This window comes from Schistocerca gregaria, chromosome 1 (genome assembly GCF_023897955.1).
Source record: "Schistocerca gregaria isolate iqSchGreg1 chromosome 1, iqSchGreg1.2, whole genome shotgun sequence".
NCBI classification, from domain to species: domain Eukaryota; kingdom Metazoa; phylum Arthropoda; class Insecta; order Orthoptera; family Acrididae; genus Schistocerca; species Schistocerca gregaria.
Window position 1 is genome coordinate 1,022,769,063 of NC_064920.1, and position 22,926 is coordinate 1,022,791,988.

At 42.1% G+C, this 22,926-nt stretch overlaps 1 protein-coding gene across 3 annotated transcripts in view; it reads left to right on the forward strand.

Moving 5' to 3' along the window:
• The first annotated feature begins 3,315 nt into the window (after nt 1-3,315).
• LOC126278966 (guanylate cyclase 32E) overlaps nt 3,316-22,926 on the forward strand; it is an 829,856-nt gene continuing 810,245 nt past the window's right edge. For 2 of the 3 annotated variants that reach the window (XM_049979262.1, XM_049979270.1), the window contains exon 1: nt 3,336-3,439. The gene's annotated coding sequence lies outside the window, so the exon portion shown is untranslated. Of the gene's footprint in view, nt 3,440-22,926 lie in introns of all 3 variants that reach the window. The other variant, XM_049979279.1, reaches the window with a different exon arrangement.

Here is a 22,926-nt window from a genome sequence, read left to right on the forward strand (position 1 = left end):
ACATATACACAAGAATGGTTAAAATCCAGGAATAAAATCAAACAAATAATACGTCAGGTCATGTTATGAAATGCACGCAGACGCCACTCAAAATATGACTTGACTGGTTTTATTCATAGATAGTAACTATACTTGCTAGACAAGATCTGATTGTATGGGCTACTGTATTTAACCGTCTATTCCACGGTGCTGCCATTTGGCAACAAGCCAAAAATTTATATATGACATTAAGGGAACCACTCGTATATACATAATGCCGACAGATGTCTGGCTGTATCGAGAAAGACTCTGTTACGTATCATAATATTGGGAGGAACAGTTCAGAATCGATCTTTTCTGCTCAAGGTCGAGCAGCTGAAAGAGTGAATTATTTCTGCCCATAAGATCTCATCTAATTAGATTTTCAGGAAATGTAAAATTATGCGTAATAATAGCACAGACTATGTTTCGATGTTTCTGTAACTGAACGACTAATAATTAATCAATACTTTCGATTTGTGCGGTAGGCATCAAACCTAAAATACTGAAAAAATCAGAATTTCTGTTGTATTTTGTGTGTCAGAACATACTGCCATATTATTTTCACAGAAACTAGTTTCCTAAGAAAAGAATGTGCAACAAAGGGTTATTAATGCAATAATGGTGCGGGCAACAGCACATTTTCATTCCACAAATGTCTGATCGTTTCGTTATTTGGTGGTTTTCCAATGTGAAATTTTATTTACACTTACACTGATGGGGATAAAATCGTAACTCCAAAAACATTTAATGTGAAGTAATGGTATTTCGAGAATACAATTGTCTACATAACATATTAAAACGTCCCCTTGGAAAAATTTATACGCGACTGTGCTTAAACTGACACACAATATTTTTAGCGCAACGCAATCTGACTTCCAAAAATCCCTACGAAAGAATGGCCCTGACTAACATTAACCTATACGTTTCACAAATCACTTACCTCACAAAAATCTTCGTTACTCAAGCTACTGCAATACAGCGAGCCCCACTACTGCCAGCTAAATAAAAGATTCAAACTACTGAAGGCACTAACTACTGATAGGCATAGTTAGCAAATGAAAGATTTTAATACAGAACAAACAATGTATTTACCTTAATAGTCATAATATATATATATATATCAGTTCGTGACACCAATTCTTACAAATTTCAAAACTCCGCCATCTCTCTCCCCACGTCCACCACTGCTGGCGGCTCACCTCCAACTGCGCAACGCAACGCGCTGTTAGCATGCAGCTGCCGCTGCCCAACACTACAATGGCAGACAACAATGCAAACCAGCCACAGACTGCACACAGCACAGCCAGTGATTCTTATACAGAGCGCTACGTGGCGGCGGCGTTACCAATAAAAAAACCTAAACAGCCTACTTACAATATTTAATTGATTAATATTGCAAGATCACACGTTCGGGTAAGCGCGAGATAAACCAATGCAACTGTGTAATGCTGGTACATTATTAATCGGTGAAATAGCCAGAATGTTGAATGCAAGCACGCAGACGTGCATGCAACGTGTTGTACAGGTGCCGTATGTCAGTTTGAGGGATAGAGTTTCATGCCCATTGCACAGGGACGACCAATGCTGTTCGTGGACGACTCTGTAGTTGTCGTCCGATGATGTGCTCGATTGGAGACAGATCTCTGGTGATTACTCGGGCAACATGTCAAGACGCTGTAGAGCATACTGGATTACAACAGTGGTATGTGGGTGAGCGTTACCTTGTTGGACAGCCACCTCTGGAATACTGTTGGTGAATGGCAGCAGTACAGTATCAGCCACCGGACGTGCAGTCAGAGCACGTGGGATAACCACCAGAGTGCTTCTGCTGTTATACACATTCGCACCTCAGGCTATAACTACAGGTAGAGGTTCAGCGTGTCTATCACGGAAATAGGTTGGGTGCAGGCCCCCAACTGGCTTCCTTCTAACCAACACACGGCCATAATTGGCATCGAGGCTGAACCACCCGTCATCATAAATCACAGCAGACCACCACCATGTCCTCCAATGAGCTCTCGCTTGACCGAAATGAAGTCGCAAATGGCGGTGGTTTGGAGTCAGTGGAATAGTGCCACGTGACCGTCCACAGCCCTATCTTTTTGTCACTGTACATTCTCGTGACCACCGCTGCCAGATTCATGCGCAGTGGCTACATTACTGTCAATTCTTTCTGCAGTATCGCAGAAGGAACATCCAGCATCTCGCACCCCTATTACATGAGCAAGTTCGAACTCAGTTAGGTGCTCATAATGGCGTCTTTGTCGCCTTAAAAAAATTCCTGACTAAAATAAGCTGATCACGCACTATCTCAAAGGTAACTGACACTCAGCGCGTATTTCAACCAAACCTGATTTACATCCTCCTGGAGTGAAATTTGGTTAGACATCATCTTTCAGATGTAGAAACACGCCTTCGAAATTTCGTTTATGTCGCACAACTCTTTGGTGTTGCAATTTTTTGTCGTCATTGTATTTCTGGAAAAGAAGGGTATACATCACTCGAAACTCTGGGCAAAGGTTGAATAAAACCATCTTTTGGTGCATCTAGATGACTTTTACGTCATAAATCGGATTAATGTTACGTCATAAAAATAAATAAATACAATAAAATATACACTAGCATATCTGTTTACGTCTCTTTAGGCTGAAATGTCCCATTCCTGTTCAGTGGACCATTTCAAACCAACATAAACTGATGTGCTGTTTATTGTATGTTATGATTTTATGACGTAACATTCTTCTGTGAGCGGTACATATACGGACATGACGATGTGCTCAAGATACAGTTTTTTTTTTTTTTACAATCCTTTGTGTAATTCGGTATATTTTAGCGACTAATATGACAACTTGGCACGACGTTCCAATTCACAATGGGCAAGTTTGGTAACAAAAAAATTTTGAACCTCTGAAGATGATAGCTAATTCTGACGAAACCGGATGTTGGAAATAAGGAAATATTTATGCGACCTTGACTTTAAGAAGCTTTTTACCAAATTAATGAGAAAGCATGCTTTGCGTTCAAAAAAATACAGTGGAGTATTTAAACATTTCATTTACGAAAGAAGACAATCGGTTCCTTTAATGATGTTCGTAAGGATGAGTTTCTGATAGTAGTGTAGGAAGAAGAACGTTTGATGTTGGCAGTACTGCTAGCCACGACGAGGCATTGGCGACTGCGGGAGGCTCTTTTTGAGGCGGGAACGTTGGCAACAGCCGGCGCTGTGGCGGGCGTCTGGCGGCGTCGGCGTCGGCGGCGGCTCGGCGTCGTCGTCGCGGCTCAGTGGCCAGTAGCGCGCCGGCCGCCGCGCGGGACGGTCACGCCACAGCGTCGCGACGCCTGCCTGCCCGTGGATCGCGCCATGCCGCCAACGAGACGCCAGCCGCCGCACGACGCTACGAGCGCGCGCCGACAATAGGTGAGTCCCAGAAACTAGACCGCGCCGCACCGCGCAGCTGATTAGATACCCCTATCTCCGCCGTGTTTGCACCGCGCAGTTAAAATAGCACGGCACGCAAAGTGTTGGCATAATGAAGGCATTATCATTGCCACTTACTGGCCACTCTACTGTACTTCTCACAGAATCCATACCCTGCAAATCTTTCCGGTTTTCGAACGGACATTAACGTAACACACCAGGAAAACTGCAACGTGGTCTTGTGATCTTCTGGTTTAATATAAACAGAGCATTGAATTAAAGCACAGAAGTCGCCAACAGGAGTTGTTAGCTAGCTTTTTTCATAAAAGTAACCCTCTGCATCTGTGATCCGCAAGACATTCTGCGGTGTGTGGCGGAGTGTGCTTAGTGTACCACAGCACAAGTCACGAATGATTTGTGGGAAGAAATATTGCTGATAAGCCCTCGTACTGCGCTCGAATTTCTCTAATTTTATCTTCATAGTCTTTTCGCGAGATATACAAAGTGTGATCAAAAAAGAAATGGGATTTTTTGTTTTTCTGAAAGACCCTTTATTTACTGATCAACATCAAATTTGTGCCCTACAAATCCCCTGAGAATTAATGCGCTTGTGCCCGCGCTTTTTTCAATCTTGGAGGTACTTCTGTAACTCACTTATAGTTACGTTGTTCAGATCCTTCAGCGATCTTGTTTTTTTGTCTCATAAGTTGTAGCAAAACGACGTCGTCTCATAGCTCTCTTCAGTCTCGCAAATAGGAAGGAGACCTGTGGACCATGTCCGGCGACTACGGTGGCTGAGACAGTATAACGGTTTTGCTATTTGCCAAATTTCACGGAAAAAACATTAAGGTGTGAGCGTTATCGTGATGTAATTTCCGCGAATGTTATTGCCACAATTCTAGTCGTTTTCTTCGGATTGCTTCATGCAAACGGCGCATAACTTCAGGGTGGTTTTCCTTATTGACATTACGACAATAAGGCGGGACCTCATGATACGCTATCCCGTCGTAATCGAAGAAAATCGAGAGAAGAGCACATGTGGTCGAACTTGTTGAATTTTTTCGGCTTTGGCTCTAGAGGTAATTTCCACTGGGACAATTGGACCTTGCTTTCGACGTCATTCAGGTATACCCGTGTTTCGTCACCTGTTGTTACCTTTTGCAGAAGTCCTGGAGCGTAGTAGACTTCTTTCTGCAATACCTGAGCAATTTCCACGTCACGTCGTTTGAGGTCGAAAATCAACAATTTCAGAAAAAGCTCTACTGATACACTTCTCATACCAAAAACATGTGAAAGAGCCAAAGGATATGCCAACATCGTCAGGAACCTCTATAATAGCGATTTGGCGATTTTACAGAATAATTTTCCTCACTTCTTCCACATTGGCGTCAGCGACTTCTTTGAATCTCTAATACCACTCGTAAATTCTTGTCTTACAGATAGTAGATTCGCGAAAAGTCATAGTCAGCATTTAGAATGGGGTGCTGCACTTAACTCTATTTTTCAAATAGAATTTAATGCACATTTTTTGATTCATTTTATTATTAAATATAATTTCGCTGAGCACTCGAAAACACTTGTAAGCTTTTCGACTGTCAACAATAAACTATATTTTCACAACAGAGCAAATGCAAACGTACATCAGGAATATGTTTGCCAACAAGACAAAATAAATTAGAAAATCTGATCTATAAAGCCCATGAAAGAAAAAAATCCCCGTTACTGTTGGCCACACCTCGTATGTCGCAGGAAATTATGTATTGGCCGACTCCTCTAGGAACCTAAGGTCTCTAAACTTTAGCAGTGAACACACCATGATGCTAAAGTTTGCTTATTTCGCAGCGTATGCCACTGGAATTGGCTGCGCAACTTCGTGACGCTTTAGCGCTTACTAGATGAACCTGCAACGAAATGCGTTGCTCTTCTTTGGAAATTCACTATTCCCTCAATCAAATATATCTAGTGCGGCTCCCAGAGTGACAAGCAATATTCAAGCATTTATTGGTGAATTTCTGACTGGAATTTGCTTAACCTGTTTATGTGGACGTTCAACTTTAAATCGCTAAGTACAGTCCTAGAAATTTTGTGGATGTGACATCTTCCAGCTACTATTCTGCAATAATGTAATCTTATCACACAGTGATGGGTCTTTCTACATGTGTACCCACAATTTCTTAGATTTACTTATACTGAGGGTCATTTGCCAATTCTTGCAGCAAGTATTTATTTCTGTATGTTTTTCTGCATTTCGCTACGATGTTCTAGCGTTGTGACTTTCTATATACAACACCTTCAACCGCCAAAAGCCCTACGGAACTTCCGAAGTTTCCACTTGTTTACATTATGTTGTATCATGAACAGAACTGGTTCTATAACATTTCCATGGGGCACGCCCGAAGTTACTAGTCCACAAAACATGTTCGTCACGCTGTTTACTAGCAAAAATATGACGCAATCTCGCGATTTTCCTGGCTGATGCGGCCTAGAGACTGCACGAACAACCGGAAAACACCGATTATCCGATGTTCACATATTATAATACTGTTTACTGCATTTACAAATTGTGGTACACGTCAAATTTAAAACCTTTCTGGATTATTGATGCTTTTCTCTCCGCTAATGTTAAAACTTATTTACGAAATTACACATTAAAACACGCGGTATTACTCAGAACTGTCAGCATTTATAAAATTACGATCTACAGTGCATACCTTCTTGTAATGTTTAACAACGTAGTTCCATTTCCTATCAAGCAAAATAGCAAACAGCCGAAGGAGAAAAACTAAAGTACTTTATTTTACTATAAGGTTTAAGTGAATTGGAGACTATTGACCTTTATGTGACAGGAAAAGGCTAGGCAAAGATAGGCACGAAATCGGCTGCGGAAGAGTTAAAAATGTAAGGTCTCCACATTCACCCGAAAATGAAATGGGAAAAAGCGGAAAACATATTTGTGGTATTAAGGCCGACAATCTATTTCAGTGGTAAAATATATCACATGTATAGAAAACAAAAGTATTCGACTTTTATTCTTTTTTTTTCTAAAACCGTCGAATAAGACAGGGATAACAAGTAAACCGGATAATCCTCAGCTTGTCGTATTTTCAAACACAGTGTTCGAAGAAAATTATTCTGTTTATCCAACTTAACGTGTAGGACTTCTTACTGTCCGCAGTTCGTGATTTTGTGACTAGCGTTGACGTCCCCAGATCACATGCTCTCTGGTTCGGTTCGCAGCCGGGCCAAGAGTGTGTGTCTTATCAACATTTCATCGCTATCGAAGCGAAAGTCGCCGAAGTGGAGTCAAATAAACAGATTTGCACCAGGCTGCCGAACTCTGCATAAGGGACTCCTGGTCCAAAATGCCGTATGCACATTTTATTACTTTTATTTGACAATTCCACATATTTCCATAATATTTTGGTACGTGAGAGGCTGTAGTTCATTAACCCTAACAATACCAAGTCAATTTCCATAACTTGTATTACCAAGGGGGAGAGGTAATTTACGCCCACCATATTTTTTTAAAAAGTACGAAATTCGTTAAATGTTATTGAATTATATACTTTTGAAGACATACTGATGTGTAAGTGAAGTCCATAACCTGAAGATACATTTTTGAACACTCTTAGCAGTATTAAAATACATTCAATAATGTAGACGACCAATTTTATGACACCACAAAAAAAAAAAAACATTTTCGTTCATTGTTGTTGACTTTTACTCTCAACATACTGTCTAAAGAGATACTGACGTGTAATTAAGGCCCTGAAATTGGATATATTGTATATGACATTCGCTGGAAAAGGGACACATACAACGGATTTGGAATCTGGTAGAAGAATTAATTAAAAAAAAACAACCAAATTTTTCAGTATTTTTAAATTTAAGGTAACTGACTAGATTACAGTGTTTTCAGTAGGGAGGAATAAAGTACCCCCCACTACCACCCCTTAGTACTGCGAGGGTTAATGTTCCTTATATGTTATGCGCCAAGAATATTTTACTGCTTTGTTTATTTGTTTGAAAAAGATGTAAATTTTTCATTAAAAGATTTAATAGCTTGTGAATAGCTGATTACGGTAATATAACATATTTCAATGGCCTTACATCAATGTTTCGTACAATTTTCCAAATAATATGACAAATATGAGCTCTGAGACTTCTGAATCCCAGTTGTACCCTCCTTGCGATGTAAACACTACGTAATTGTGATGAAACTGCAGCATACCAGGCTATTTCCCTCGCAAATTCCAAGATTACGAAGAGTTTTACTGTGAACAAATAAATAAGCTTACATTAATGTATTTTACACTGCTTGCTTTGGTAGTCTTTGTCACTGAAGGTACAATCTTTTAGGTTGCTAGGTGGAAAATATTTCTTTTCAGTATCTCATACACGATCGAGGTTTCGACGTCTCTTCCGGATTTCTTCGTCAGAGTAATCTGGTGTTGGTCGTTAGCTAACCGTAACAGCAGAAGATCTTGTAGAAGGTCCCAGCAGAGGGGTCGAAACGTCGATTGTGCATAAGATACTGAAAAAGAACATAATGCGGCCTAGCAAACTATTATAGTTTACCTATAGAGCGCTAACTTTTATGAGGCACTTAGAGAGCTCAGTTATAGACAACCAGATGACGCCAGTGATTTAATTGTGCTCAAATCCGTAGTCGTTTACATGACTGATGGTACGCCGTGGTATACGGGGGTTGCCTTTACGTTTTCATAGAAATCATGAAAGGAAAACCAGGCTGGCGTAACTTATTTGTAATGAGTTACTCGCAACTATTTGTTTTTATCGGTGTTTATTCATCCGTGAGGACATTTCAGGATGCCTGGGATCCCATATTCAGATGTTTACTTCTATTCACGTAGCCTGAACATTATTTTAACACTAATCACGCCCAATGGAATAAGTTCATAGATATGTGAGTGGCTGGAAGACTTCTTAAGTAATAGAAGCCAGAATGTGGTCCTCGACGGTGATAATTCATCAGAGACACGGCTATCTTCGAGAGAGCGCCAGGGAACTGTGAAAGGGGCACTGTTGTTCTCTATATACATAATTGATCTGGCGAACTGGGTGGACAGCAATGTTCGCTTGTTTGCTGTCGAATTTGAGTGACTGCGGGAAGATACGAGACGACTTTCCAGTTGGTGTGATGCATGGCAGCTAGCTCTAAATGTGGAAAAATGTAGGGAGTGCGGATGAGTAGCAAGATCTAACCTGTAATGTCAGTACAGAGTATTACTGGTGTCCTACGTGACACAGTAAGTCGTTTAATTACCTAGGCGTAACGTTGCATAACGGTATGAAGTGGAACAAGCATGTCAGAACTGTGATCGGGAAGGGATGGATTTCGTTTTAATGTGAGAATTTTAGGTAAGAGTGGTTCACCTGTAAGCTAGACCGCATATAGGACGCTGGTGCGACCTGTTCTTGAGTCCTACTCGAGTGTTTGGGATATGTACCAGGTAGGATTGAAGGAAAAGATCGAAACAGTTCAGAGGTGGGCTGCTGGATTTGTTACGGTAGGTTCGAACAACACTTAAATGTTACGGGGATGCTCCAGGAACTCAAATGGGAATCTCTGGAGGTACGGCAACGTTCTTTTCGAGAAACACTATTGAAAAAATTTTGAGAACCGTCATTTGAAACTGACTGCCAAAAGATTCTACTACAGCCAACATACATTGCGCCTAAGGACCTAGCATGTACGAATATATCCAAGTTTGGTCTCCCATGATAATGGTGTATATGGATTTGATATCTCGTCGGTCAATTTTGTGAAGCATTGTCTGACATCAGTTAATAAGAGCTTGTTCTTCAGCTTCGGGGAAACTATCCGGAATTACAAACTTCCATGGAAAATTGAATGTACTGCAGTGTTCTACATGACTGTATGCCTCTATCTCACGTGCACAGCCTCTTAAATAATGTTGAGCCTTACGGAAAGTCAGCAGAAAGACAACACACACACACACACACACACACACACACACACACACACACACACACACACACAACATAAATCCTAGCGTCACAGCACAATCAAAACGAGCAATATCAGAAGTAATAAATAGTGAATATTAACTTCCAGCGGGCACGAACTCTGTCCCTCTCTTTTTTGAATGTTTACTCAGGGAGAGAGCTGAATTTCTAGCAGAATTTAAGCCAACACTTCCATCTATTTTTATAAGATCACTTGCTGATTTAATCTAAACCGATCCCTTAATAACAAATTCCTAGTAGCCGGAAGCGGAATCTCAGAGTTGTTTTATTCCATAGGACGACCGATGCGAAGGCGACGTTCTACAGATTTACTTGACAGTTGTAGGCGTGCGTGTCGCTTATGCTCTATACACCGATCTTCCAAGGTTCTGGTGGTGCGGCCAATATATGACTTGCTACAGCTGCAAGGTATATGCTAGAGACACGCCTCATACAAACCAATATCATCCACCAGACACACTAAAAGGGCTCTAATATTAAATGGTGGTCGGAAAACACATCTCATTTTTCTGCACAGTACAACTAATATTTTCAGAAATGATACATACGTAAAGCAAAAAGGGAGTAATCGTTATTGCCGCCAAGTTATTGTCATCACTCACTTTATTCACAGTCTGTCGATAGAGAACAATGCACCTGAGCTGTCTTTCAGGATAGTCATGCATGCGTAATGTGACTTCGAGATGAGCTAACTCAGCCTGAAGATGCAAATCGGGTGAATTGGCATATCCCAGCGCACCATCCACCCTTCTCTTGCTAAACACATTTAGTTATGTAGTGGCGCTAGAGTTTGTGGTGTGTGTATGTATGTGTGTGTGTGTGTGTGTGTGTGTGTGTGTGTGTGTGTGTGTTGTCTTTCGATATATATCACACATACCTACGTTTTCAATTTCCTCGAATGGCTGTTTCTCTCTGCATTTGTTTCTTGAAATTTACAGGGCGTGCACCTGTCTAAATGTCAACTGTTGTCAAAGACGTCACCTGGTTGGTGTACCGAACGTTTGAACATTTTATACGCCCGCAGAAACTCCATTTTCACTCTGAAATAATGCTGCGCACAACATCGTCGACGTCAAACAAATTCATCGCTGAGGGGACACAAAATTCAGCAAACCAATTGTATACAGTCGTTTCAGAAGGTGACTGATTATCAGAAGTTGAAATAAGACATTCGAGGCATAGTTGTTGATTTAAGCCTCAGCAAAAAGAATAAAAGTCCTACTTTGTCCACGACACAATTTCGATTAACGCTCATTATAAAGAAAGTTACTGCTAACAGTAAAATATGACGAATTTGAAAACAGTAATAGTGTCACATGGGAATAGAGTCATCTGGTACTTGTATATAAAAGGTACAGAATAGCGCGGAATGTAATTAGTAATAACTACCAATATAAATTACATTGTTCTCATTGGACATCTTCTGCACTTTTTCCTGTTTTCTTCAGTAAAAGCCAGTTGACTTCAAAAACATTCTACAGATATATGTGTGAGACAAAGACATGTCTTGTGCCAAGGTGGACTTCCACTGCTTACAAAAAAGAATGAATAATCCAGAAGACATGGTCCGATCTCAGTCTAACTATATACTGAAACACAACATGGGCGGATATGTCCAGTTCTCTGTAATAGGTGGAACCGCCACTGGAATGCATTAGTGTTGTCTTTGGCTTTACGGTGTATCCTGTTATTGCTGGGTCCGGTGGGGGGATACAGGGTGTTCTAAAATACCCACTACACACTTCTAGGGCATGCAGAGGGATGTGAGTACACAATGTTTTGAACAGGAACAAAAAAAAATGGTTCAAATGGCTGTGAGCACTATGGGACTTAACATCTATGGTCATCAGTCCCCTAGAACTTAGAACTACTTAAACCTAACTAACCTAAGGACATGACACAACAGCCAGTCATCACGAGGCAGAGAAAATCCCTGTTCCCGCCGGGAATCGAACCCGGGAACCAGGAACCCATGGCCTCAAAAGTACGTTTCCGTGCTACAACTATTTCAAAACATGTTGGTAACGTGATCACTTTTGGGAGTAACTTATTCAAAAATGGTTCAAATGGCTCTGAGCACTATGGCACTTAACTTCTGAGGTCATCAGTCCCCTGGAACTTAGAACTATTTAAACCTAACCAACCTAAGGACATCACACACACCCATGCCCGAGGCAGGATTCAAACCTGCGACCGTAGCGGTTGCACGGTTCCAGACTGTAGTGCCTACAACTGCTCGGCCACCCCGGCCGGCGGAATAATTTATTAGGTGTGATCCAATATATTATTTGTTTTGCAGGTCCACTCCTTAACAACTAAAGGAATTGACCGTGTACTCGTTGATCGGTTCTCTTCAACATGATTACTCCATTTGCCCGGCTGGTCATGTCGTGGAAGACACAGATTCCACTTCGGGTATTCGGCCTCTCCTTGGAGCACCACAGTCACGCCCGCTGACGTTACCCGAATTCTTCTTCGAAGCCATTGCCTAACAGTGACGAGAAAGGCATATGATGATGTCATAACGATCTTGATAAAGTCAACTAACAGCTCTTCCATTACCGTCGGTTTCGCCAAAAATAATGATCGTGTCGGTGTAGAGTGCATAAGAGTACTCACCTATGTTGCTCTCACACTCACAGACGCGTGAACGAGACTATAAGGAGGTCATAGACGAAGGAGAGATATCATATCAAATCAGTCAATGCGACGTAAGCACCGCCCACCACGACTACCCTGCTGCATAATACCTACTAGCTTTCAAATGGCTGTAGCACAGAAACGGTACGTTTCCGGACATGGGTTCTTATTAAAATTTTGTCCACTCAGTCTTCTCTGCAGATCCTTGAAGTTTGTAATGGGAATTTCCTAACTCTGTATAAGAAGTGTGAATAGCGTTAGATGTTGAATGAGCGTTGTGAAGGACACGGATACGCCGAGTACTTGCCTGAGGCCGATAGTGGCCTCATTCTACGATTGTGAGAGAAATGAAAATCTCAAAAAAATTTAAAATATTATTTATTGTGCAGAAGTGATACAAAGCTGTATCACTTTTCAACATAATCGCCCCCAATCTCGATGCAAGTCCTACAGCGCGTACAGAGTGCATAAATACCTTTAGGAAAACATTCTTTTGGTAGTCCGCGAAACCACTCATGCACCGCGTGGCGTACCTCTTCATCAGAACGGATCTCCTTTCCTCCCATTGCGTCTTTGAATGGCCCAAACACATGAAAATCACTTGGGGCAAGATCTGGTGAATATGGTGGATGAGGAAGACACTCAAAATGCAGGTCTGTGATTGTTGCAAGGACAGTGTGGAGACTTGCATTGTCATGTTGCAAAAGGACATCTGCTGACAGCAATCCACCCGCTTTGATTTGACTGCAGGCCGCAGATGATTTTTTAGGAGATCTGTGTATGATGCACTGGTAACAGTGGTCCCTCTAGGCATGTAATGCTCCAAAATGACTCCTTTTTCGTCCCAAAAGAGAATCAGAATAACCTTCCCCGCTTATGGTTCTGTTCGAAACTTCTTTGGTTTTGGTGATGAGGAATGGCGCCATTCCTTGCTCGCTCTCTTCGTTTCCGGTTGGTGGAAGTGAACCCAGGTTTCGTCTCCAGTAACGATTCTTGCAAGGAAGCCATCACCTTCTCGTTTAAAATGGCTAAGAAATTCTTCATAAGCATCAACACGTCGTTCTCTCATTTCAGGATTTAGCTGCCGGGGCACCCATCTTGCAGACACTTTGGGAAACTGGAGCACATCATGCACAATGTGGTGTGCTGACCCATGACTAGCCGGCAGGAGTGGCCGAGCGGTTCTAGGCGCTACAGTCTGGAACCGCGCGACTGCTACGTTCGCAGGTTCGAATCCTGCCTCGGGCATGGATGTGTGTGATGTCCTTAGGTTAGTTAGGTTTAAGTAGTTCTAAGTTTTAGGGGACTGATGACCAAAGCAGTTAAGTCCCATAGTGCTCAGAGCCATTTTTTTGACCCATGACTAATTTGTAAACATGCTTCATGTCATTCAGTGTCACTCGGCGGTTTTCCTTCACTATGGCTTCAACTGCTGCAGTGTTTTGTGGAGTCACAACTCGTTGTGCCTGACCTGGACGAGGAGCATCTTCCACTGAAGCCACACCAATTGCGAACTTCGTACCCCATTCGTAGACTTGCTGCTGTGACAAATATGCACCACCGTACTGAGCTTCATTTGCCGACGAATTTCGACAGGTTTCACACCTCTACTACGCAAAAACCGTATAACAGAACACTGTTCTTCACAGGTGCAAGTTGCAAGTGGGGCTGCCATCTACATACTGATACTGCGACGGTATGTGTGCATCAGAACTATGCTACCACCTACAAGCCATTCTGCACGCTATTTGTAGCACGCTTACCAACTAACAGGATAACGGCGCGAAATTTCGATTTGTTATTACAAATTTAATGTTTTCATTTGACTCACCCTCGTATGCCTCCATTTGGTCGACTGGTCGTATCGCGGGAGACACAGATTCGCAGTGGATTCATATGTGACAGTGACTCGATAATCGATTGCATGGGTACGTGAGGGCAGGCGTATTCGTCGTTACGTTCGCCCATGTCCTACCACCACAAAGGAGGATTACTATATTGTGCATCAACCACACCATAATCTCGTCACATCTGCGCCTGCCATACAACAACAAGTAATGGACTCCCTGCAACATATGGTATCATTCAGAACAATCAGTCGTACACTAGCTGCAGCCGGGCTAGGCAATTACCATGCCTTGTGAACATCACAACACAAACGGCTCCGTTTGCTATGATGACGTGACCGGGAAGGATAGACTACTGATGAATGATAAATGAAGTCATTGTGTTCAGCGATGAACTGCGGCTATGCACTATCCCCGACGACCATCTTCGGTGAGTATGGCCTCGATCTGGCAGGAGACGTCATTCTTCCAATGTATTACAGAGGCAGCGCAGTGTCACTCCAGCCTCCATTGTGTGCACACATCGGATTTGGCTTCAGGCTACGGCCGGTTGTGACTGAGGAAGCTTTGATGGCTAAACGGTACTTGGCGGAGATCCTGGGCCCCCCTGTGCTACTTCTCGTGGGAGGGTATCATGATGCCGTATTTCAACAGGTCGATGTTCGTCCACATGTAGTACGTGTCTCTATGAGCGGTCTACCTGATATTGATGTACTCTCGCGGCCAGGAAGAGTGTCTGATCCATCCCCGACGGAAACGAACATGCATGATGCCAGCTCTGACGTCGAAGCCGTTCCAGTCCCAATAATAGCATGTCAATCGTTGAGTTCCAGCTTGCCTCAGGATACAACTGCTATATGATTCTCTCCTCAGGCCGACCAGTGCATAAATCCAGACAGGAGGGGGTGTATCATCATACTGGCATGTGGGCTAGCCAGATTCGTTGTAAATTTGACTAGATGTTGTACGTCAAATAACGTAATATACCTAATCAACTTGTGAAGTTTCAATTCGTTTGTACCCCCCCCCCCCTTTAAGGCTGAATCAGTTTTATTTATTTATTTATTTATATACTTATTTTTTGTCAGTCAGTGTACTCCAACATCCATTTCTCCATAATTCCCAATTACTTCATTATCTAGTTGGTAAGCAAAGCTATGAATATTACACATTTAGCTAAAAACTGGTTCCTTTGTGATCAGTTGTCGAGAACGTTACGCATGATAACCTACATGTAAGATACTTGTTGAGCTGGTTAGAAGCTACAGGAGAGAATGCTGGACTTGGAGGATATTGTACGTAAGATCACATTACGTTCCGAAGTCAATGTTTCATTCTAGTGACCAATTTTATAGTCACATGATGGACTGTGCACTAGAGATCTCCATAAGCAATTTCAAACAATTTCTGCTATTTTTGTTGTTGCGAGACGTGAGGCTGCAGTTTGGGTAGCGTTTGTAAATGTGAAGAACTCTACATATTTAAGTGCTGTATATTAAAGCTATCTTCGAGATATTGTTAATTCTTGAGCAACAGAGTTCCGTATGTTTTTTAAAACAGTTAATCCATACTTCGTCAGTCGTGCTCCATGTTGTACCTTGAAGCGGAGGGTCTCTTTGCCATCAAACACGCTATCAGACCAGTTGTGTGATTGGATTGAGGAGTTCCTAGGTGTGTGTGTGTGTGTGTGTGAGAGAGAGAGAGAGAGAGAGGTTTACGGGCGCTAAACAGCGAGTTCCTAGATAACAGAACGCAGTATGTCATTCTCAATGGAGAAAAGTCTTCCGAAGTAAGAGTGATTTCAGGTGTGCCGCAGGGGAGTGTCATTGCTTTCACAATATACGTAAATGACCTGGTGGATGGCATCGGAAATTCACTGAGGCTTTTTGCAGATGATGCTGTGGTGTATCAATGGAAAATTGTACTGAAGTGCAGGAGGTTCTGCAGCGAAATGATGCATGGTGTAGGGAATGGCAATTGAATCTCAATGTTGACAAGTGTATTGTGCTGCGAATACATAGAAAGATAGATCCCTTATCATTTAGCTACAAAATAGCAGGTCAGCAACTGGAAGCAGTTAATTTCATAAATTATCTGGGAGTACGCATTAGGAGTGATTTAAAATGGAATGATCATATAAAGTTGATCGTCGGTAAAGCAGATGCCAGACTGAGATTTATTGGAAGAATCCTAAGGAAATGCAATCCGAAAACAAAGGAAGTAGATTACAGTACGCTTGTTCGCCCACTGCTTGAATACTGCTCAGCAGTGTGGGATCCGTACCAGATAGGGTTGATAGAAGAGATAGAGAAGATCCAACGGAGAGCAGCGTGCTTCGTTACAGGATCATTTAATAATCGCGAAAACGTTACGGAGATGACAGATAATTTCCAGTGGAAGACTCTGCAGGAGAGACGCTCAGTAGCTCGGTACGGGCTTTTGTTAAAGTTTCGAGAACATACCTTCACCGAAGGGTCAAGCAGTATATTGCTCCCTCCTACGTATATCTCGCGGAGAGACCATGAGGATAAAATCAGAGAGATTGGAGCCCACACAGAAGCATACCGACAATCCTTCTTTCCACGAACAATACGAGACTGGAATAGAAGGGAGAACCTATAGAGGTACTCAGGGTACCCTCCGCCACACACCGTCAGGTGGCTTGCGGAGTATGGATGTAGATGTAGATATTTGGGAATTAACAGTATTTCTTTGATGTTTAAACAATTTTCACTGTCTCAATAATGGAAATACTTATTAGTTGCCAATAACTTCTATTTCATAATGCTATTAACGTGTACCTGGCTTTTGGTAGCACTTATTCTGATTTGATTTCGCATACTGATTATTGGTGTGCAGCAGATAAATGATATAACACATAGATTATTAAATACAGTATTGACAAGATTTCCTCTATGACCGTAGAGTACCTTGAAGCAGTTTTTCGCATTTTTCACATTTGGAAAGACGTTACTGTTCCCAAGTAACCATTGCAGCACATTTAAATTGAATGGTGTCCCAAGGTACAACGCTACCCTATATATTGATGTAGTACTTCTATAAGCACGCCTGGCTTCTACCAACTAATTTTAAGTAACTGATTCAACCTACATTTAAGAACGTCTCCAAAACGTCGGAGGTGTGCTATTTTAACTACCTCCGCTCTTAATTATTTATTATGAGACACTTTTTATGACGGTAAAGAACTCTACACAGCTGAAAAACTGAGCATACTACATGAAGCTCAAATCAGAAGCCTTCGTTTCATAGCTAACTCTATTGAATGTTGAAGTGACTATTAATACGATGAACATCGGTCATTTAACTATACGAAACTGCGTAGAACACAGAACTATCAAGCGAAACGGCAAATCGTGGTACTGAGTTGTAACCATCTGCTTCCACAGTTACTTAATTACTCTGCTACTCACAGTAAAGTGCCTGGCAGACGGTTCAATGAACCACCTTGAAGCTGTCTCTCTACCGTTCCACTATCGAACGCCGCGCGGGGAAAACGAGCCCTGATTTCTTTTATTTTCTGGTGATGATTATATCTCCCTATGTATGTGGTTACTAATCCGTGGTCTAGGGGTAGCGACTTTAATTCATAATCAAAACGTCTTCGGTCCCGGGTTCGATCCCCACCACTGCCCAAATTTTGATAAATAATCAGCATTGGCGGCCGAAGACTTCCGGCATAGGAAGTCAGCCTCATTCTGCCAACGGGCACGTCAAAGAGGGCGGAGGAGCGGCTCTAGGTTCAGGGCACTCTCTTGTGCTAGGGGTGAGAAATTGCCCCTAAAGGCGGAATAATCAACGACATGAGGATGCAGAAGGCAATGGAAACCACTGCATTAAAGACACGTAACGTGTATCCACAGGACATGTGGCCTGTAATTGAAGAAGTGTCATGATAATCTCTCCATTAGCAAAAGATTCCGGAATAGTCCCCCATTCGGATCTCTGGGAGGGGACTGCCAAGGGGGAGGTTTACCATGAGAAAAAGATTGAATAATCAATGAAAGGATAATGTTCTATGAGTCGGGTCGTGGAATGTCAGAAGCTTGAACGTGGTAGGGAAAATAGAAAATCTGAAAAGGGAAACGCAAAGGCTCAATTTAGATATAGTAGGTGTCAGTGAAGTGAAGTGGAAGGAAGACAAGGATTTCTGGTCAGATGAGTATCGGGTAATATCAACAGCAGCAGAAAATGGTACAACAGGTGTAGGATTTGTAATGAATAGGGAGGTAGGGCAGAGGGTGTGTTACTGTGACCAGTTCAGTGACCGGGTTGTTCTAATTAGAATCGACAGCAGACCAACACCGACAACGATAGTTCAGATATACATGCCGACGTCGCAAGCTGAAGATGAACAGATAGAGAAAGTGTATGAGGATATTGAAAGGGTAATGCAGTATGTAAAGGGGGACGAAAATCTAATAGTCATGGGCGACTGGAATGCAGTTGTAGGGGAAGGAGTAGAAGAAAAGGTTACAGGAGAATATGGGCTTGGGACAAGGAATGGAAGAGGTGAAAGAGGAGAAAGACTAATTGAGTTCTGTAACAAGTTTCAGCTAGTAATAGCGAATACCCTGTTCAAGAATCACAAGAGGAGGAGGTATACTTGGAAAAGGCCGGGAGATACGGGAAGATTTCAATTAGATTACATCATGGTCAGACAGAGATTCCGAAATCAGATACTGGATTGTAAGGCGTACTCAGGAGCAGATACAGACTCAGATCGCAATATAGTAGTGATGAAGAGTAGGCTGAAGTTCAAGACATTAGTCAGGAAGAATCAATACGCTAAGAAGTGGGATATGGAAGTTCTAAGGAATGACGAGATACGTTTGAAGTTCTCTAACGCTATAGGTACAGCAATAAGGAATAGCGCAGTAGGCAACACAGTTGAAGAGTAATGGACGTCTCTAAAAAGGGCCATCACAGAAGTTGGGAAGGAAAACATAGGTATAAAGAAGGTAGCTGCGAAGAAACCATGGGTAATAGAAGAAATACTTCAGTTGATTGATGAAAGGAGGAAGTACAAACATGTTCCAGGAAAATCAGGAATACAGAAATACAAGTCGCTGAGGAATGAAATAAATAGGAAGTGCAGACGAAATGGCTGCAGGAAAAATCTGAACACATCGAAAAAGATATGATTGTCGGAAGGACAGACTCAGCATACAGGAAAGTCAAAACAACCTTTGGTGACGTTAAAAGCAACGGTGGTAACATTAAGAGTGCAACGGGAATTCCACTGTTAAATGCTGAGGAGAGAGCAGATAGGTGGAAAGAATACATTGAAAGCCTCTATGAGGGTGAAGGTTTGTCTGATGTGATAGAAGAAGAAACAGGACTCGATTTAGAAGAGATAGGGGATCCATTATTAGAATCGGAATTTAAAAGAGCTTTGGAGGACTTACGGTCAAATAAGGCAGGAAAGATATATATGAGTCTGGAGACATACCATCTGACTTTCGGAAAAGCATCATCCACACAATTCCGAAGACGGCAAGAGCTGACAAGTGCGAGAATTATCGCACAATCAGCTTAACAGCTCATGCATCGAAGTTGCTTACAAGAATAATATACAGAAGAATGGAAAAGATCATTGAGAATGCGCTAGGTGACGATCTGTTTGGCTTTAGGAAAAGTAAAGGCACGAGAGAGGCAATTCTGACGTTACGTCTAATAATGGAAGCAAGGCTAAAGAAAAATCAAGACACGTTCATAGGATTTGTCGACCTGGAAAAAGCTTTCGACAATATAAAATGGTGCAAGCTGTTCGAGATAATGAAAAAAGTAGGGGTAAGCGATAGGGAGAGACGGGTCATATACAATATGTACAACAACCAAGACGGAATAATAAGAGTGGACGATCAAGAACGAAGTGCTCGTATTAAGAAGTGTGTAAGACAAGGCTGTAGTCTTTCGCCCCTACTCTTCAATCTGTACTTCGAGGAAGCAATGATGGAAATAAAAGGAGTGGAATTAAAATACAAGGTGAAAGGATATCAATGATACGATTCGCTGATGACATTGCTATCCTGAGTGAAAGTGAAGAAGAATTAAATGATCTGCTGAATGGAATGAACAGTCTAATGAGTACACAGTATGGTTTGAGAGTAAATCGGAGAAAGACGAAGGTAATGAGAAGTAGTAGAAATGAGAACAGCGAGAAACTTAACATCAGGATTGATGGTCACGAAGTCAATGAAGTTAAGGAATTCTGATACCTAGGCAGTAAAATAACCAATGACGGACGGAACAAGGAGGACATCAAAAGCAGACTCGCTATGGCAAAAAAGGCATTTCTGGCCAAGAGAAGTCTACTAATATCAAATACCGGCCTTAATTTGAGGAAGAAATTTCTGAGGATGTACGTCTGGAGTGCAGCATTGTATGGCAGGGAAACACGGACTGTGGGAAAACCGAAACAGAAGAGAATCGAAGCATTTGAGATGTGGTGCTATAGACGAATATTGATAATTAGGTGGACTGATAAGGGAAGGAATGAGGAGGTTCTACGCAGAATCGGAGAGGAAAGGAATATGTGGAAAACACTGAAAAGGAGAAGGGACAGGATGATAGGACATCTGCTAAGACATGAGGAAATGACTTCCATGGTACTAGAGGGAACTGTAGAGGGCAAAAACTGTAGATGAAGACAGAGATTGGAATACGTCAAGCAAATAATTGAGGACGTAGGTTGCAAGTGCTACTCTGAGATGAAGAGGTTAGCACAGGAAAGGAATTCGTGGCGGGCCGCATCAAACCAGTCAGTAGACTGATGACCAAAAACAAATGTAGGTTGGTGCCAACAGAATGTTTTCGCAATCGGAGGAGAAAACTGGTGATTGAAATATCATGAGAAAATCCCGTCGCAACGAAAAACGTCTTTGTTTTAATGGTTGCCACTCCAATTCACGTGTCATGTCTGTGGCACAATCTCCCCTATTTAGCGATAATACAAAACGAGCCACCTCTCTTCGTACTTTCTAGATGTCATGCGTCACTCGCACCTGACGCAGATCCCACACTGCACAGCAGTACTCCAGAATAGGGCGGACAAGCGTGGTGTCTCTTTAGCAGACCAGTTGCTCCTCTAAGCGTTTTGACAGTGACTCGCAGTCTTTGGTTTGCTCTACCCAGAACATTATCTATGTCATAGTTTCAAATTAGGTTATTCGTAATTGTAATTCCTATGTATTTAGCTAAATTTACAGCATTAAGGCTAGTGACTTATAGCGTAATCAAAATTTAGCGGATTTCTTTCACTACTGAAGTGAACAGCGTCACACTTTTCATTATTCAGGGTCAATTGCCACTTTTCGCACGTACAGATATCTAAATCATTTTGCAATTCGCTTTGGTCATCTGATGACTTTACAAGACGGTAAATGGATGCATCACCTGCAAACAATCTAAGACGACTACTCAGTTTGTCTCCTATGTCGTTAATGTAGATCAGGAGTAGTAGAGGGCGTATAACAGTTTCTTCGGGAACGCCGGATATTAAATCTGTTTTACTCCATGTGTTTCCGCCTATTACTACGAACTGTGACCTTACTGACAGGAAATCACGCATCCAGTCGCACAACTGAGGCGATATTCAATATACACGTAGTTTGATTAGAAGACGCTTGTGAGAAAGGGTATCGAAAGCCTTCTGGAAATCTAAAAATATTTAATCAATTTTACATTCGCTGTCGACAGCACTCACTACATCATGAGTATACAGAGCCAGTTGTGTTTCACAAGAACGATATTTTCTGAATCCGTACTGACTATGTGTCAATAAATCGTTTTCTTCGAGGTAATTCATAATTTTCGAACACAGTATATGATCAAAAACACTACTGCAAATAGAGGTTAGTGATAAGGGCCTGTAATTAAGCGTATTACTCCAACTTTCCTTTTGGATATTAGTGTGACTTGAGCAGTTTTCCAGTTTTTAGGTACGGGTCTTACTGTGAGTGAGTGGTTGTATACAGGGTGTTACAAAAAGGTACGGCCAAACGTTCAGGAAACGTTCCTTACACACAAAGAAAGAAAATATGTTATGTGGACATGTGTCCGGAAACGCTTAATTTCCATGTTAAAGCTCATTTTAGTTTCGTCAGTATGTACTCTACTTCCTCGATTCACCGCCAGTTGGCCCAATTGAAGGAAGGTAATGTTGACTTCGGTGCTTGTGTTGACATGCAACTCAATGCTCTACAGTATGTAGCATCAACAGGTTAGTGTTCATCACGAACGTGGTTTTGCAGTCAGTGCAATGTTTACAAATGCATGGTTGGCAGATGCCCATTTGATGTATGGATTAGCACGGGGCAATATCAGTGGTGCGGTACGTTTGTATCGAGACAGATTTCCAGAACGAAGGTGTCCAGACGGGAAGACGTTCGAAGCAATTGATCGGCGTCTTAGGGCGCACGGAACATCCCAGACTATGACTCGCGACTGGGGAAACCTAGAACGACGGGGACACCTGCAATGGACGGGGCAATTCTTCGTGCAGTTGACGGTAACCCTAAAGTCAGCGTCAGAGAAGTTTCTGCTGTACAAGGTAACGTTGACCACGTCACTGTATGGAGAGTGTTACGGGAGAAGCAGTTATTTCCGTGCCATGTACAGCATGTGCAGGCACTATCAGCAGCTAATTGGCCTCCACGGGTAAACTTCTGCGAATGGTTCATCCAACAATGTGTCAATCCTCATTTCAGTGCAAATGTTCTCTTTACGGATGAGGCTTCATTCCAACGTGATCAAATTGTAAATTTTCACAGTCAACATGTGTGGGCTGACGAGAATCCGCACGCAATTGTGCAATCACGTCATCAACACAGATTTTCCGTGAACGTTTGGGCAGGCATTGTTGGTGATGTCTTGATTGCGCCCCATGTTCTTCCACCTACGCCCAATAGAGCACGTTATCATGATTTCATACGGGATACTCTAACTGTGCTTCTAGAACATGTGCCT